At 35.9% G+C, this 18,487-nt stretch overlaps 1 protein-coding gene across 1 annotated transcript in view; it reads left to right on the forward strand.

Moving 5' to 3' along the window:
- RGS7 (regulator of G protein signaling 7) overlaps window positions 1-18,046 on the forward strand; it is a 521,139-nt gene extending 503,093 nt beyond the window's left edge. The window contains exon 18 of the mRNA XM_030302853.1: window positions 17,350-18,046. The gene's annotated coding sequence lies outside the window, so the exon portion shown is untranslated. The remainder of the gene's footprint in view (window positions 1-17,349) is intronic.
- Window positions 18,047-18,487: the final 441 nt, after the last annotated feature.

An 18,487-nucleotide genomic window follows, 5' to 3' on the forward strand; every position in this document is an offset into this window, starting at 1 on the left:
AAGATTTTGCTGGAGAGAGTAGCTGTAGGCTGTTGCACGGTGCTCTGTGCAATATTTAATAATTCTTCCAAATTCATCCTTTCCTAACATGATGCTGAAATAATGTTGTTCTAAAGATTGGAATGGAATTTTCTTTGATATGATTAAAAGCAATAACACAACATATGGAAGATGGAAAAGGGAAGCAAAAGAGTTGTCTTTCCTCCAACACCATCCCCAATTCTGACCTACTTCTCCAACTTTTAAAATAGTCCCACGTTGTCACACACTGCAAACTTAAGATCAATAGGAAATAAGGGGAAGGCAAGCCTAATCATCTACGCCTTCAGTCAAAATTCATACAAGAAATGACAGTTATATTCCAGACATTGTGCTGTGTCTCAGGAGCGTGTATAAGGTGGATACCTTAATTGCTAAGGAATCTAATGGTATAAACAAGATGTTGTGATGCACAGGAGAAAGATAAACTTTTCTGCTTGGTGTTGGGGTGGGGAGGGAGCACCCACAGGTAATGTGAGAATTCCCAGAAGAAATTACATTTAAGTGGATGTCACTAGGACAAGAAGGACATCCATCCTTTTAAGGAGAAGGGGAGAAAAGGCTGGAATTACTGAAGAAAACGAGGTTGAGTCACATTCACACATATATACACACAACACACCAATAAATTACAGATAAATCATCAGACACAATTGTTTGGGGTTATTTTTTCCATCCAGGAAAACAAAAAGTAATATTTTTCATTGGATATTTTGTTTCAGTAGTACTCTAAAGAAATGGAATAAGGAAATTAGAAAGGCTCTCTGATTTCCTCAGTAGATTACAAACAATTGTATCTATTTTATTACTCATGAGAAGAAAGTTTCTATCCTGGCAATTATTTATATACAAAAATTAAAATTAATATACTATACAATATTAAATCTTAGGATGATTAGTTTCTATTTGAAGTTCCCTTTAACTCTTTCTATCCTCATTTCTTTTTTTCCCCCTTGGTTCTGTGTTCCTCCATGTTTGTGATTACTTTTAGGGTCAGCAGGTGTGTTAGGAATCCAATGTACCTACATAATAAATTTAATAGGATATCTTTACAGGATCAATACAATAATTCTAACACAGGATGAAAAATGATGTTATTATTAATCAGGTAGACATAATGAATGCAATATGGAGTTTAAGTAAACATTTTAAAGGAGTCCTATGTGCAGATTAGTCTGGCAAATACAGGGAGGCTACAGGATAGACAGTATTCAAGGAAGAAACAGAAGAGGGAAAATATAGGTAAACAAGTATGTAGACTATGAAAGGGGCTGGGAAAAGTGAGATAGTAATGACTCCTATTCTTGCCATGTACCAGTCTCTGCACTAGGCACTTTATATTATATAATTTAATATAATCTAACCCTGCAAGTTAGGTATTATTATACTCATTATGTTACCCATTTGATAAGTGAGAAAACTGAAGGGTCGGAGGAGGTACAAAATTTGCCCGGAATCACATAGTTATTAGGACCTGGCACTGACCCCACATTTATTTTGTTCCCAAATTCTTTCTTTCTCCATTGATCACCTTGCTCCTTCATATACTTCCAACTGATAGAAGATCAGCCACCTGCCACTCCTCTAGAGTCTGAGTCCATTTCCAATTAGTATCTGTTTGTAGAAGTTTATTTACATGTTCTAACACAGTTACTCATAACCTGGCTTATAAAAATGGCATCACTGTTTTGTTTCACACAAGAATCAAAAATGTTTTGCTCAACAGTTCTTCCCAATACCATTAAAACTTCTGTTGGTTGCCGAGACTAATAAACTCTTGCCAGCACCTTACAGAATAAACAGTTAACAGTTGCACAGCATTTTACAATGTTCCAAAGACACTCATTCTTTCTTGCTTGTTTTGTTGTCACTGTTGTTGACATATATGACAATCTGAGGAGGTTGTCGGGCAGGTGTCACCACCCTTTCATAGATGAGCAAATTAAGGAATAGCGAGGATAGATGACTTCACCAGTATCAATCAGTTGTTGAGAATTAAAGCCAAGACTGGAAGCAAAGTTTCCTGACTTTAAATTCACTCCTCTATAGATTACTTATTTTCTTTTCATTTTGCCCAACACTGGATGGTTAAGAATTAAATTTGTGTAATACCTTCACCTTGCCCTTGTTGTCTCAAGGCATCTCATTTCCTGTGATTTACTTTTTTTATTACTTTGTTTTCCTTGCCATCAGATAAGACCTTAAGGGTAAGGTCTTTCAAGGTTTGCTGTGTTCTGTCATGCCTTTAAATGTTATTCTTACTACGTAGGCGTCATTCCCTTTGACAAAGTTCATGTGCTGTGCTAATTCTAACAGCTGTTTTCTTCCTCCGTCACCATCACCAAATCTGACACCATTTCTCCAACCACTAAAGTCTCATGGCATCCGTCTGCCACACAAATCACAAGGAGAATGGATAGGAAATAAGGGGGGAGGGGTGGGAAACTGGGCAAGAGGATTGATCATCCACACCTTCAACCAAAACTCATATATCAAGTTCTGACTGTACTGCTTACCTTACTACCTTTCTCCTTAGTTTGTGTGAAGGGGAAATTAAATCAGCCTGGCTCCGGGCTATAAAAGGAGAAATGAGAAATAGAGAATGTTCATGTTGAGCTCCCAGGAACTTGCCTAATCTAACCTCTTTTGGGGAGAAAGTTTACTCTATCTCAATGAAGCCCAGTATCTGCAGAGCCTTTAAAAGAATTGGCAGAAGGGGAGCCTGAGTGGCTTAGTTGGTTAAGTGTCCAACTTCAGCTCAGGTCATGATCTCGTGGTTTGTGAGTTCGAGCCCTCATCAGGCTCTGTGCTGACAGCTCAGAGCCTGGAGCCTGCTTCAGATTCTGTGTCTCTCTCCCTCTCTCTCTACCCCTCCGTCTCTCTCTCTCTCTCTCTCAAAGCTAATAAATAAAAATTAAGAAAAAAAAAAAAAGAATTGACAGAAAGGATATCATGACCATCTTGGCTGTCCCAACTCTGTGACCCCAGTACTTATGCTAGGCTTGGAAGCATGAGGCTTGGAAGGCATGCTCTGGAGATGGTCATAAATTACCAGAAGTTGTGAAAACTCTGTGAGAGAATTTTAACAAAAGCATTGAGTTGACTCTGAAATCAGTTCATCTTTTGGGATCAAATCTTTACGTAACACTATAATTGATTGGTATGCATACTGATAAGAACAAATGTAAATAAAATCCTGTAATTTCCTTGGAGTGTTAATAAGTGAGAAAGATAGAACACTTAGTTCTTTTAGAATGTTCTTTTTGTTTACATCTAATGAAATTTTTTACCTGAGCTCATTATGGAGATGCTGGGTAACACGCCTCATGTAAATTTAATATAAGCAACAAAATGAGGTAAAAAGAGCCCAGACCTGAAAGCTTGACATGTTAATATTTACATTTGAAACCTAATCCATGCTTTCATGCCATATGAATTTTTAGAAACTGCTGAACCCCTGCTTCTTTATCTATAATCTCTCTAGCCAGGAGTAGCTTTAGTTAGCACTTTGCACAAACATATATAAATGAATATAAGCATTGTTTATATAAATACATAAATAAATGGGGTTATACATTAAATATGCTTTTGAAACATGCTTTATTTGCTTAAAATGCATCACAAATATCTTCCAGGTCTTTTCATATTCTTCTACATAATTTTACTTATTGTCTACACAAATTTCCTCTGAATAGATATACTTGAAATTTATTTTCCAATCTTCTATTGATGGATATCTACATTGTTCCTTCTTTCTTTCTTCATATTGTAGATCAAAGTATGATAAATATCTGTCAAGTAAAATATTGGTTTTTTTTTTCTTATGGTCATAAAAATTTTAATTGCTTGGTTAAATGGGATGCAAAGTTATAAAAGATGTTTATTTATTTATTTTTCCTCCTCTCTTATCTTTATATTTTCCCTAACACGAGAGCACACACTAGATGAAAAAATAACTGGTTGAAGAAGGCAGGAATCATACTTTGTATTCTTAATTTCAAAACTACTGTGTTACACATTAATAAAAAATTGGTTACCATTTGGTCCTCAATCTATGAAGAACTGTAGTCACATTCTGGGAGTCTTTCACTGTTTTTTTTTTTTCAAAGGCTCTATGGATTGTTTCTAGTCATGGTTAAATGATTTTTAACTTGGTTTTTCATCAAATGTGAAATCCAGCATAAAATCTTCTCCACATACCCTAATAACCGCCAAGATTATACATTGAGACCATTCAGTCAATTCAGTATAATCCTATGAATAATACAGATTCCGGGCTTGGGAAACACAGCCCCAGACTAGCTGTGGGGCAATGCCAGGAGTAGGGCAATGCAGTGTGAAATCTATTCATGTGGACCTCCCAACTGCCCATTGGACTGGACATTGGTTCCATTTAGGATTAAGCCCTGGCACTTCTGGTCGAGTGCTCTAGATTTTCTTTTGGGCTTACAGGTACCTTAAGTGTAGATAAACTTTGTTAGAAAGGATCCTGTATAAACTTGTCACTTGTTCAGATTTGTTCACTATGAGTAATTCCAATAGAGAAAAATGACCTGGTAATCTAAGATCCACTCATACACTACATTTTCATCATTGTTTTTATATACTGTTTTACTAGTTCTGGATTATTCATTCACTTGGTATACATTAAGTTTTAACTATCCTATAGCCTGTCTTTGCTTTCATTTCCCTTGATACCAATTTCTACCACAATGTAGTAAAGACAAACCTTAGAGTATTCAGAATGGTCCTTTTCCAGATTGTGTTTTTACTAATGAAGTTGCATTACAGCAAAGGCCTCAAGGAGTTAGTGAGACCCTTGATTTATATAAGCATCCCTCATAATGAAGCAGATTCTGCTTCAGATAAACATCCATCACGATATACCATAGATTAGGGAGGGTTTTTATTTATTTTATATCTGTACACCTGTGAATGCATACTAATGCATACTAATCTGAAGGAGAACTTTGTGCATATTCTTTTCTGGTCGAGATTCTTCGCTTAAGATTACAGGTATATTCATAGAGATCTCTATGTTAGAAAATTCCTAGAGCATCTTAGGTAAATATAATTTATAAACTGGTTGTTGGGGTTTCCCACCATAGATATTACCAGTAAATACCTAAAATCTATCTGCTAAAGGATGAAACATTTTCTCCTCTTTCTTCTCTTCTGGACCTCAAACTATCTCATTTATCATTTTGTTGTTGGCATATATGGCTATCTATCTTGTTTTACTGAAACTGTGGTGATAACTTGCCTAAGAAAGCAATTTCAGGTTCCCTGCAGCATGTGGTAAATTGATTGGTGTGAAATGTAGCCGATTTCATTTGGACAGCATATCTTTATGTTCCCCTAGTAACATCATTAGTTCTTAAATTGCCACTCAAGTTTTATAAGCTGTGGATTGTATGGTGGTTTTGGTCGGGGAGCATCTAATGCAACCCTGGGGGTTCCTAACGAATGTTTTTTTTAATATGTATTTTTAATGTTTATCTTTGAGAGGGAGAGAGAGCATAAGCATGGGAGGGGCATAGAAAGAGGGAGACACAGAACCTGAAGCAGGCTCCAGGCTCTGAGCTGTCAGCACAGAGCCCAATGAAGGGCTTGAACTCACAAACCATGAGATCGTGACCTAAGCTGAAGTTGGATGGTTAACAGACTAAGCTACCCAGGTACCCCCTAAGGAATGGTTTGAGGCTGCTGAGTAGACAGTCCCCAGTGGGAAACTTCCCCATTCCTAGTACATATCCCAGAGGCAGAAGTTTAATAGCATTTCCCAAAGTACTGTTCTAATATACGGGAAGCCTTGGGTTAACACCAGTAGTTACAAGGTCCCAGTTTCCTGTTTAATTGGAAACCACCCTGGGGGCTCTGCATAACAAGTTTATAACCCAATAGTACTCATGTATCCAAGCACTATTGGATTCTTTTATCCAACAGCAACAGCAACAAAAACAGTAATTGACCACCTACTGTGGGTCAGGCACTTTGCTCCCTATCTTAGAGTACATAGATAATAAGAAATAGCTACTACTGTTAGGAAGCTTACAGTTTATAACAACAGATATTAACAGAAGTAACTACTTTTGGGATGCCACTAATGTGCACCTAAGTTGGTTCATTCTTCTCAGGAAAGTTAACTGTTCAATGAACAGAACGAAATTCCTACTAGCTTCCCACTAGCTTACTTCATATAAATCATGCTTACAGCAGCACAGAGTAGGCAGGGAGAAGAGTTAAGTAAGGCCTAAGCAAGAGACCTGCCTACTGGATAGCTGGCCCTGAAGGAGAGAGAACAAAAGTAGAACTGGAAAAAGTGTCTGAGCACTTGATACACGCAGCTGTGTCCCAGGCAGGGACTGCCATGAAGTCTCCAGTTAGAGGAGCATAGTACAAAAGAAGGTCGTCAAGGAGACACCTTGTATTCTGGATCCACACACTAAGCCATCTTCATCTCTGCTGAAGTCGTGGGTGGAGGGCAAGTTAGGAGAACCTAGAGACAGGAGGACATGTTTGCAGGATTAGCAGCTACTATATTAATCCACACCTGAAGATAACAAGAACTTGGCCAGTAAAACAAAAAAAGTATAGGTGGGAGTGTAGAACTTTTAACACCAGTAAATTTACATATAGGCTAAAACATTTTTGAACCAAGTTTGTTGGAAGAGTTGATAGAAAAATAAACTTCAAACTATCAACTAGGAATTGTAAAAGTTACATAAGAAGTAATTTTACATTATCACTTTGATTTTATTTGAAGATATGTAAAATTGAAAATTACTCAACTATATCTGAATCTTACATCAAGTCGCAGAATTTAGCTGGGTAGAGCAAGAGAATATGGAATGTTCCAGTGTGCTTATGTACTCAGCCTTACAATGTTTGGCAAAGTAGTTGCAGATAATCAACTGAATCTCTGTATCAGTCTCAATTACCTCATTGAGTTAAATAGAATTTAAGAGAATTACATAGAGTTAAATACAAGTTCATCAATGGTCTAAAGGCAGCATGTTTACATATTCTTTTCAGAAATTTGTTTTATGTAGCTAGGAAAATAAAAATGGAGCTTAACTTGATAAAGATTGGTTTTGTTATGATGTCTAAATTTAATTTCCGCTAAAAGTAGATTCATATGTTAATTATTTCTAGATATGAGGTCTTACTAGGCAGCCCTATATCATCACCAAGCCATCTATTTCTCATTTTTTCTTACCCATTCTAAAGCCACATGTACCATTGCTATGTGCTCATCAGCACCATTTTTATACTGATGACCAGCCATGCTGGTCAAAAAAAAAAGATTTTTACTTTTCTATAATTTTTGCTAGGACTTCAAGGCAATACAACTAAAATAGGCAATTTAAAATTAAAAAATAGACATCTTTATATAAATTGCATACATGTTTATTGACCTAGATATGTTATGTTCAATCCTACAGTCACCCTTTTACATTTTCTTAGGCACCTCCAGATACCCTCCAGCAAGCCCAGACTGGGCAAAATCCCATATCTCCTGCATTATGCGTCACATTTTGATCGCTGTTTTTTTGTTGTTGTTGTTTTTAAGTGGCTAGGATCTACGAGTAATAAGAGCAAACATTGGACAACTCCAAATACAATGCTTATACCTATAATTTCAACCAGAAAAGACCATTATTAAGATAGACTTGTGGTACTGAAAATTTAAAACACCATTTCTAAACTCTACTGACTATTGTTTCTGGAAAAGAAAATTTCTGCTATTATTTTTATTTATTTTTTTTTTTTGGTTTATGAAGTCATTTTGATTTACTTGCTTTGATATTAAAGATTTTTTTTCCCTTCTATTTCATCAGGAACAGAAAAATTACCCAGTAGACATGGCTGAATCACAAAAGGGGATAACAAACACCTATTATCAAGGGTATTCACTTGAAACATGCTTATTAATATCTAAGAGGAACATATTTCTAATAAAACTAGTAAAAGATATTGGGAAGTCTTTATCTTTTCTAATTTTAAAAGTTAAGTCCTCAAGGTACTTTGAGGAGATACTGAGAAAGATGAATTTTTTAAGCCTCCGAATTGAAAAGGAATTTAGAGGCTTCGATTTCCCCAGGTTCAGTGTCCAGCACATTGCATCAATCTCTTCTGTGGGTGCAGTCACAAGTGGGCTTCTAGCATTGCCTGGCTCGTAAGTTCCAGAGATGTGGTACTCTTGGATGGCACAGGAAGTCCATGCCACATATTAGAAATTCATTTCTTATTTTCAGCATAATCTACTTTTCTGTAGCTTCCATGTAATATCCCTAGTTCTGTCTCTGGAACTGGACAGAAGAAAATAAACATTTATCTAGATCTTGACAGCTGTCAGATTTCTTGAAGGCGTGATTACATAAACTCCTTTCAAATGTTCTTTTTATTTTCTTTAGCTAAAATCTCAAATCTACTGTTTTTCTGTGCAGTTCAACTACCCATATCCCATAATCTCAAAATCACTGGGGCTTGGAAAATGCAGATTTCATTACCTCATACAAGATAAACTGAGTCAGAGGCCTTCTCTCTCTCCTTTTGTCCCTCTGCCCCCCATTTACATTTTGTTACAAACATGTCAGAACAATAATGTTTAAGAACTGTTATCTAGGTAGAAGCATTCCTACCTGACCTCTTCTTACCAGAGATCCATGGTTCTCATATTTGGCTGCAGCAGAAACACCTGATGAGACAGATTGCTAAATCTCGCCTCTCATAAGGTCTGATTAGCAGTTTTCTGCTGAGATCCAAGAATTTTCATTTTTATTTTTTTTTAATTTTTTTAAAAATATTTTTATTTATTTTTGAAGGAGAGAGAGACCGAGCGTGAGCAAGGGAGGAGCAGAGAGAGAGGGAGACATAGAATTTGAAGCAGGCTCCAGGCTCCGAGCCATCAGCCCAGAGCCGGACACGGGGCTCGAACTCACGAACTGGGAGATCATGACCTGAGCCGAAGTCGGACGCTTAGCCGACTGAGCCACCCAGGCGCCCCCAGAATTTTCATTTTTAATTAAGTCTTAAGTGATACTGCTCCTATTGGCTTTGAGACCACGCTCTGAAAACCACTGCTCTAGACTAATGGACGCTCTCTCCCAACTGGTAGATGCCAAGGGCACACCAAATGTCACAGCTAAGAGGCAACCCTCCAGTTGTGCCCACAGAGTTCGGCAACTACCAGTTGAATTATGTGGTTAACAGTCAATTATGTTTGTTGCCATGTTCATTTTATCGTATCTGAATTGATACTAATTACATAACTAAATATATCAGCTTCTGAAATTTGAGTATGAAAAGGAAAGATGTTTCTATGAAAACTAAGCTGGATACTTAATGGGACTCAATATAGTAAAGACGCCTTAAATTGCTATTAAATTAAATCTGAGTAAGACTTGCATCATAAAAATGTATTTCTGATGTCTTCTCATGTGATAGTCTCATGTTCTTTCATCATCTTGTTTGCTTACCTCAAACATTTGCTCCAGACAGCAGTCCTCCAAAATGGTAACTGAATACAGTACGAGAGACATAACCTAACCAGCACAGATTGGGGATACTGTCTTCCCAATAGGAAAAAAAAAATAGAGGGTCACCTGAGTGGCTTAGTCAGTTAAACGTCTGACTCTTGATTTCAGCTTAGGTCATGGTCTCACGGTTGGTGAGATCAAGCCCCACCCTGGACTCCATGCTGACGACACAGAACCTGATTGGGAGTCTCTCCTCTCTCTCTCTCTCTCTCTCTCTCTCTCTCTCCCTGTGCCCCTCCCCCATGCACACATGTGCATGCATGCTCTCTCGGACTCTCAAAATAAATAAACTTTAAAATAAAAACAGAAAAGAAAAAGAAAGAAGAAAGAAGAAAAACGTGTCACATAACTTACAAACCAGCCTGAAAACTGCACCAGCTTCCCTCCCCTCCCCCTGGTTCCCAATCACGACAGCCATGCCAAAATGTAGAGTCATTTGGGGCTTAAACTTAAAAAAAAATTTCTCATCAGTTCAGAGTACGTCTCCTCAATCTTGCTAGGTTTTTGGTGAGTGGTTTATTTTAATCTAAATTTGGCTTTGTATCCTTCTTTTCACTAAACTTTATCTTGTAAGTTATAGCTTTATATAAGTTTTTAAAGTATCTCTTAGTTACCCAGCCTTTTAACTAAGATTACCAAGTTTGTGTATGCAAATATTTTATCAGAGCTACATCAGTTTAATGGTGAAAATAACTGTTTAAAAGACCACAGAGAACAGAGAGGCAGACAGAGTTTCACTACTCCAATAATTAGCACACCTTGAAGATAGTGTTTTGTTTAATTACAAACTTCATTGACCCTTCTGTACCTTGGCCACAGAGATACCACAAAAGACTGCTACATGACTTACTCCACAAACCTTTGTTAAAGCAACCAACCTCCTATCCTCAAGTCTGCTAAACCCTTTTTATTTATTATTATTATTTTTTAATGTTTATTTATTTATTTATTTATTTTTAAATATATGAAATTTATTGTCAAATTGGTTTCCATACAATGTTTATTTATTTTTGAGAGACAGTGAGAGAGAGAGAGAGAGAGCACACACGCACAAGCGGGGGAGGGGCTGAGAGAGAAAGAGTCACAGAATCTGAAGCAGGATCCAGGCTGTCAGCACAGAGCCCAATGCAGGGCTTGAACCATGAATCATGAGATCATGACCTGAACCGAAGTTAGACACTCAACTGACTGAGTCACCCGGGTGCCCTGCTACACCCTTTTTAGAAATGAGTAAGTGAACATGTACATGACAAAGACCTAGCAGAGTTTACACAGGAGTTCTTTGCAAACAAATATTTACAACAGCAATATACCATTCAAAAAAGGAACAAAGGACTTGAACAGTTTTAAAAGAATACAAATAGTCAATAAATATGACAAAACAGAAAGAAAATCTATCTTCATTAATAGTCAAGTAAAATTTTAAAAACAACAAAATAAACTTTTCCTCCAAATAGGTTATTTTTTTAAATGATAATATCTAGTGGGGTGCCTGGGTGGCTCAGTCAGTTAAGGGACCAACTTCTGCTCAGGTGATGATCTCATGGTCCTTGAGTTGAAGCCCCACGTCAGGCTCTGTGCTGACAACTCAGAGCCTGGAGCCTGCTTTGGACTCTGTGTTTCTCTCTCTTCACCCCTCCCCTGATCATGCTCTGTCTCTCTCTCTCAAAAATAAATAAACATAAAAAAATTTTTTTAATTCTAAAATGATAATATCTAGTGTTAGAAAGGGAGTAAGTAAATCAGTGTTTTCATACACAGTTAATAGGAATACAAATTGCTAAACACTTTTTTTGAACAGAACTTTACAGAATATGTCAAAAGTTTCAAAATTCTTTCACTTTCAGTCAGTAATTCAACTTCTAATAATTTAATTCTGAGAAAACCCAGATGTTCACACATATACAAGAATATTCATTGTACCATACAACTGCCAATCGAAAACACAACCTTAATGTACAACAATTGTGAATTTCTTACATACATTAAGGTATATCTACCTAATGGAATATTATACAACTATTGAAAATTATATTTCAGAACAGTGGCTTTCATCTTTTATTGTATTGTCACCCACATTTGACATAATAATATGTGTTTGTGTGTGTATATATTGTATTACTGTATAATCTGCTTGTGTGTGTTTATATGTGTGTAGAATTAAAATACTATTTCAGAAACAGTACATCCCCTTATGATGTGTGATGCACTTTGATACATGCTGATATTAAATTTTTTTCTTAATGTTGGTAGCATCTGTCTAAATTGATTTCCTTTTTCACTAATGCAATGAATTTGAAATTATTTTACAAAAAAACATATGTAACATGAATAATATGTATGTTACTCATAATAAGTCAATGCTATGCACAAAATGGCTTATAAATTTCAGTTTTTTGTAAAAACATAAAATTAAAAAATTCATACAACATAGAAGGATATATTAGTATGTAAATAACTGTATTTAAGTAATGTTTATTTCTTATTTATATTTTTCTATGTTTCCCTCATTTTTCTAATGGATATATACCACTTTTATTTTAGGAAAATATTTTAAACTAAGGAAATGAAAGTATTTGGTGTTACTTGTTCTTTCTCAATATGCACAGGAAGCTAGTAATCTACACTTAAATGTAAATGTGTTCACAAACCCTCTCTTTTTAGTCTAACGATAGAATTTTTTCTAGTGCTCAATATCACATATACCATCCCCCAAACTAGCTACCGAATCCTTCTTTTCCTTCTTCCTTCTTTTCTTCCTTCCTCTCAACAATTTGATTACATCTTTAACTTTTTTAAAGTTAAATTTTTAACTTTCTAGGAACTGACACTCCCCATAGTTTTGCTAAAATTATTCACATGTTCAGTAAACTCACCTGCAAGTTTACCCAGGAGAATTGGTTTCATTTTAAGCAGGGAAGAGCTTTCCAAACACGTAGTCTAGCTTCAATTCCTTCTTAACACCTTTCCAATTAATTTCCTTGATAGGAGCACCCAGGGCAAAATAAGAATTAAAAAGACCCAGATTCTGTCATTTAATTAGTCAATATTTAGGGTATGACTAGAATGTTTCCCATTTTTCACTCTACTCTGCCTCTCCTCCCCCAAGTCAAAATTTACTTAGCCCAAGACATTTGAATCTCATTTCCCTGGTTTCAGGAAGTTTAGTCTTAAAATATGACTTCAGCCAAGGATCTCAACTCATGCAAAGAATCAAGTATGTATTTGAGGACTTCTATAACGTTAATGTTGTTTAACAGCTATTGATTTTTTTCACCAAACCAATCGACTTAATGAATTATACAAAACGGCTTGTGAATACACTAGCTCTGATTCTATGGGCAAGAAAGCCAAGAGAGGGAATCAGCAGAGCAATTTAGGGGGCCAGTTAGAAGACTCTAGCAAAGACATTGATAAAGTTGTCTTTGAAGAGTGGATAGGATCTGAACAGGTAAATGCATGGATAGTGGCCCAAGCTGATAGAGATAAAATGAATCATATTATGGAGTGATGATAGGCAGTTTGAAAGGCCAGGGTAGCCATGTTATGAAGTATTTGGGAATTCAGGCAAAGACATTTGTACTTGTAAGTGAAACAAGGGCATTTTTCAACATGAGAGTAAAAAACCAAACAGCATCCTTGAGTTCAGTGTCTCTAATTGCACACCCCGTCTCTGGCCCAGCAGTATCACATCATCACCAAGCAGTCAGCTCCTTATCACATAGGGGTGGGGCTGGCCTCTGTGGGACAACTGGGTCACATACACCAACAGGCACTCAATGGCAAGACTTGCATTTTCTTGTTCTCAATCCCTCAATATGACCTCTGGAGCCTACAAGACATTCTAGAATGTACTCCAGGGTCTAGAGCAACACTTAGGAGACAGTAGGATGCAATGACAGGAAACATACAAGTTGGAATGGTAAGGGAATGCGTGAGTTAAGAGGTTAACTATTTTTTTTTAATCCAAAAGATGCTAATAATCCCCTACTTTTCTCTTTAAGCTCTTTCATGGCTGTCTTCTAAACATCTATCCCTTCATTTCTCCTTGGTCTGTTGAGTGTCCTATCGACTGAGAAAGACTGCTGTGTGTTTTTACAACAGTAATAAAACAAGTGGCTTAGTCACCCAAGCATATGTAGCTTCTCTGCACTCCCTTTATGGATTAGTGTCTGCAGGAAAGGAGTATGGAGAGTTACCTCCATCTCCATAGTGTCTCAGGCTCTCAGAGTAGAATCAAGAGCCTGGCTTTCGTATTCATGTCTACTGATTCACAGTTCCTTATTGTCAACTTTGTGTTACTACTTTGAGACCAAGAAAGATTTTTAAAATCACGTAAAATTCTTAAATATTGTTAGTTACTTTAGAAGAGCTAAGAACAAACACATAGGTTGCTTGTTTTGTTTTGGGGTGTGGGGCATATTTTCCTAACTATAACAAAATCTCTACGCAGCATTTAAGATAAGGAGGAATTGATTTGATGGAGGTGAGGTTTTACCGTGAGACGCCAGAAAACTCTCCTTGTTTATATGAATTTTTGTGACAACTATATTGTTTGTAGATTAGGTAGATACAGTATTCACCTAGATGCCAGCAAAATCTGAGGTGTAGTTTGTCCTGAAACTGATTATGTGCTTCTTTTTTTTTCCCCACTAACTAAATATTACAAAATCTCATAGGATTTTGAATTTTTGTTTTGTTTTGTTCTGAGTTTCTGTCTTTGTCTTTCCTATGGATTGCTGTTTCCAATGTAATCCTTAGTCTTTAGAATCTTATCAGAAAGGGTATAAGTGACACAACACATATGTAGTCATTTGGTTAAAAATAAATGTTATTCATACAGAATTCAATTGTAAGCAATTTGGTAAAAATTGCAATTGTTTAGGGTTTTTTAGCCCTCAGTTCCCAGTATTAAGATTTTAGAACTTAGTTATAAAAATTTCTCAGATTCTTCAATTTGAAAAAATTATGAAAAGATAATTGGCAAGGGATGATTCCATACAGCCTCCAAGGAACTGCACTGGAAAGGATTTTTACAAAACAGCAGGTGCATAAATACATCCTTTCTTACCTACAAGAAAGGATCAGTGTTATTTTTAATTTAAGGTTTTCCAATAGAATGATTAACTATATTTCCTTCTGCACTAGAATAGTGCCTATCTTTTTCTTTTTTTCCAGTGTGTGAACAAGGCAGGATTTGAACAGGGTTTACCAACAGATTCAAATCAGATCTTCAAATCCACATGACTCATTGCGTACCCATGTTGTTTACTTTGACCCCAGACTGGGGAATTTAATTTTTTTTTTTAAATGTTGTACCCAAATTTGCCTTTTAGTTGTCTCAGTGCACAAAATGAATATCCTTATTACATTGAGTTCATATCAAACAAAGTGTTTCATCATGTGATTGTTACCCATTTCTGTTCATCTGTTTTGCTGTTATCACAAACTTCCAGATTGACTGTAGGCCTGTACTTTTCTATGGGGTTCCATGAATGAGTGTTTTTTAATTATCTCCTAGGACAATAGCCTTTCAAGCTAATGTCGTACCTCACTCCCTTTTTAGTGAAGCCCATACCATCCCAAGTACTAATAGCTTCAAGGATGTTTCAAAAATCTGGAGAAAGAGAGCCATGTTAATATTTATTAGATTTTTTCAAAGGTAACAGTGGTTTTCATAGTCCAAATAAAAAATGATTATATGAGTTCCAAATGAATTTCTTTCAGTGTTACTATTTCATTCTTCTTCCCAGTAGTTTTTAACAAATCGCACTAATCAGTAGTTTTAAAAGTAACAATTTTACATTAACATCTTTCCCCTCCTCTACTGCCGTGCAAGCATTCAGTCTTATGCCTCAATAAATATGACATTTTCTTCATCCCACAAATGACATTAGAGATAGTAAGCACTTTTTAAAAATATATTGCTCAGCCTCAGAATATATATATGTATGTATATATATATATATATATATATATATATATAAACTCATGTGCACACTTATAGTAACAGCACAAGAATTGAATATAGTAGTAAATGTAGGAAATAGTGTGGTCTTCAAGTATAGAAGGGTAGCTTTTAGATTCCAAAATTATTTGATCAATTTGCCCGGGTTTGGAAAAGCAGTAAAACTTTAGATTCCAATTCATTAGCAACTCTATGCCCTTCTTAGAGTCAGAATAGTGACTTTGGTCTCAGTGTCCTAATTAGAAAACTATAACAATAAAAACAATGATAGCAATAATATAGTGAGGTAATAGCCAACATGAACTTAGTACATAGAATATTCCAAGACTAGTTTTAGGCAATTTAGCTTCATTATTCTTCAGAAGAAAGCTTTTAAGTAGGTACTGTGATTATCCCCATTTTATGGATAAGAAAACAAACACAGAAGTGGAGACAAAAAGAGCAAACATTTTGTTTATAAGGCCAATATATAATGTAAAGTAGGGTGTCTTGTTAACAAACTGCTTTTTCTTTTATTTTTTTCCTCCAATAAAGTGACTAAAGCATAGCCAGTGAGAAATTATCTTCTACTATTAGTTGCTGAAAGCTAAGTTTTGATCCCTTTTCCCCGATTAAAAGGAAACGGTGCTTGGTTTTCATTGCTGCTGTTCATGTCATCCTCAAGACCATTGTCAGTTACTGTGAAGCATGTAAAGAAAGCTTGATTTTGAAATCATTGATCATATCTTAAACATATTGCTTTTTTTCTCCGAAATATGGCCATGAGTGATGATTTGTCTCCCAACAGCAGACCACTTTTTATCAAAATCTGATCCATATTAGTAGTAAATCAAGACTATTATTATAAGTAATTTATTACTAAAATATTATATTTCTCAAAAAATCTTTTGTCTTTCCATTATTATTTTATCCGCTGAGAAATATATATTTCATTCAGTAAGTGGACCATCTTATTTTCATTACTAGTATATATAAAATGAAACATGAAACAGAAACTATCAATTGACAATCTGTTACTTTGATCAGAAATTTAAATTTTTTTTATCTCTCTAGAGTACTAGTATTAACAGGGACAGTGTTGGTTTTCAAGATTTCAAAAAAAATGAATATGTACTCTAGGCATTAACACATATGTGGAATCAGAATATATGGGATTTTTCTGAGGTTGGGGTTGGAGGAAATTGGGTGGAAAAGGATAAGAAGATGTCTATGGTTTGAAGTCAGAAGCAAATAGACTTTTATCTGTAGATGTATAATTGGCACTTTTTTGTCCATTATCACATAGGATGGGGGACAGACTCAATGTGAGTTTCTACCACCTTCAAAAAAATGAATTTTATTTAATTAGGTCATACACTCTGCATATCTAGATATTTATAAACATGCCACTAATTCCAGCAATTGAACAAGAATGCATTCACATTGCTATCTTTCAGAGCAGTTTACTAAGGTTTGTTGTAACATGTTTAGAACCAGTTGCAAATCTAGGTGTTGCATCATTGCTAAGCCTTGATGAAACGTTTATGAACATGTTTTATTATTTGCTAATCTGTGCTGTGAACCCATCAGTCTGTTTGCAGTGGGGAGGAAGTGGGTAGAGGGGTGGGAGGGTAGAAGAGGGGTGGATCATTTTGTTTGATGTGTTGGTGGAGGGAGGAAGGAAGTTGAACTAAGGTGTATCTAAAGGGTTCCATTTTGACCCTTGCACTAAAATCAACTGCAGTAAATAAATGCTACTCCTAATCGGGTTTTCAGTGATCATACTCTTTTTTTCCCCCTTGTTTTGTATTTTTTTCTCAGGGGAAATCTCTCACGTCAAAGAGGTTAACAAGCCTCGTTCAGTCCTACTAAAAGGATCATCTTGTAGCATGGAAGCAGACTGGAGTCATTGCATATACTTTGTAGCTCTTTGTTGTTACCTGGAGCAGAGGACATTAGGCCAAGATGTTGCATGAGCAAAGGACCTGAATTGTTCTCTCTTTGTGTACATTCAGGCATTGCCATTCCAAGGGACTCTACTGTCTCAATGCCTCCACTGCAAAATGTTGTCTGCTTACTTTCTCCTTGTACTAAGCTGGATCTGTGTCGTTTCCTTTTTAACAAGTTCAAGTGGAGTAAACCTTTTTTTTTTTTTTTTTTTTCTTTCTCTTAAAGCTTCTGCTAGACACACAGTTCACTGAAAATTCACTCAGTCAAAAACTGGAAGAATTGTAAAAGAAAAAAGCATATATCAATAAGTATACATATGGCTTCACGTTTATTAAACAATAAGTTAGCACAGAAAGTTTCATTTCACCAATGTGTTCACAGTCAGAAACAAGCTTTGTCTTTGTCTGTTGTCTATACATTCTCAGTTAATGTTTCTTGCATTTATTTTTATACCATATTTAAATAAGAAACACCTTTTACTCCAAATGTATTAAAGTTGATCCCTTCTCTGTAAATTTGTGTATGTTTATATTGTTGTTTTATCTTTCATTAAAAGATGCAGAATCTCCTTGTTTTTGTAATTTTGACTTCCACATGCTGATAAAGAAAATGCTGAAAAACATCCATAAATGTAGACTTGCAATTTAAGCTATCACCCTGCAAGTTTATTTTAGGGCTTTAAGGCAAGCTTGGATGGTACAGGAGTCAGGAGCTGACTGAAAGTGTTTCATCTGGGGGCTAGGCCAGGACTGGGTAGATGCCTTTTCTCTCATGCAGGAGCAACACAAACTGACCTTTCACATTTTCAGAGCAATTTACCAGCCCTTTCAGCCTCATTATGAATATGCATCTCTATGTTTTGCTAATGGCTAATGGGAATTAGGTTTGAGTGTGACTTCGCAACTCAGAAACTGGCATTTTTCTTTCAAGTATAATTCTAAAAATGCCTTAAGTCAGTGGCTTTTAACTCTTTGGTGGTTACAAATTCTTTTGAGAACACAATGGTAAT

This window comes from Lynx canadensis, chromosome F1 (genome assembly GCF_007474595.2).
Source record: "Lynx canadensis isolate LIC74 chromosome F1, mLynCan4.pri.v2, whole genome shotgun sequence".
NCBI classification, from domain to species: Eukaryota; Metazoa; Chordata; class Mammalia; order Carnivora; family Felidae; genus Lynx; species Lynx canadensis.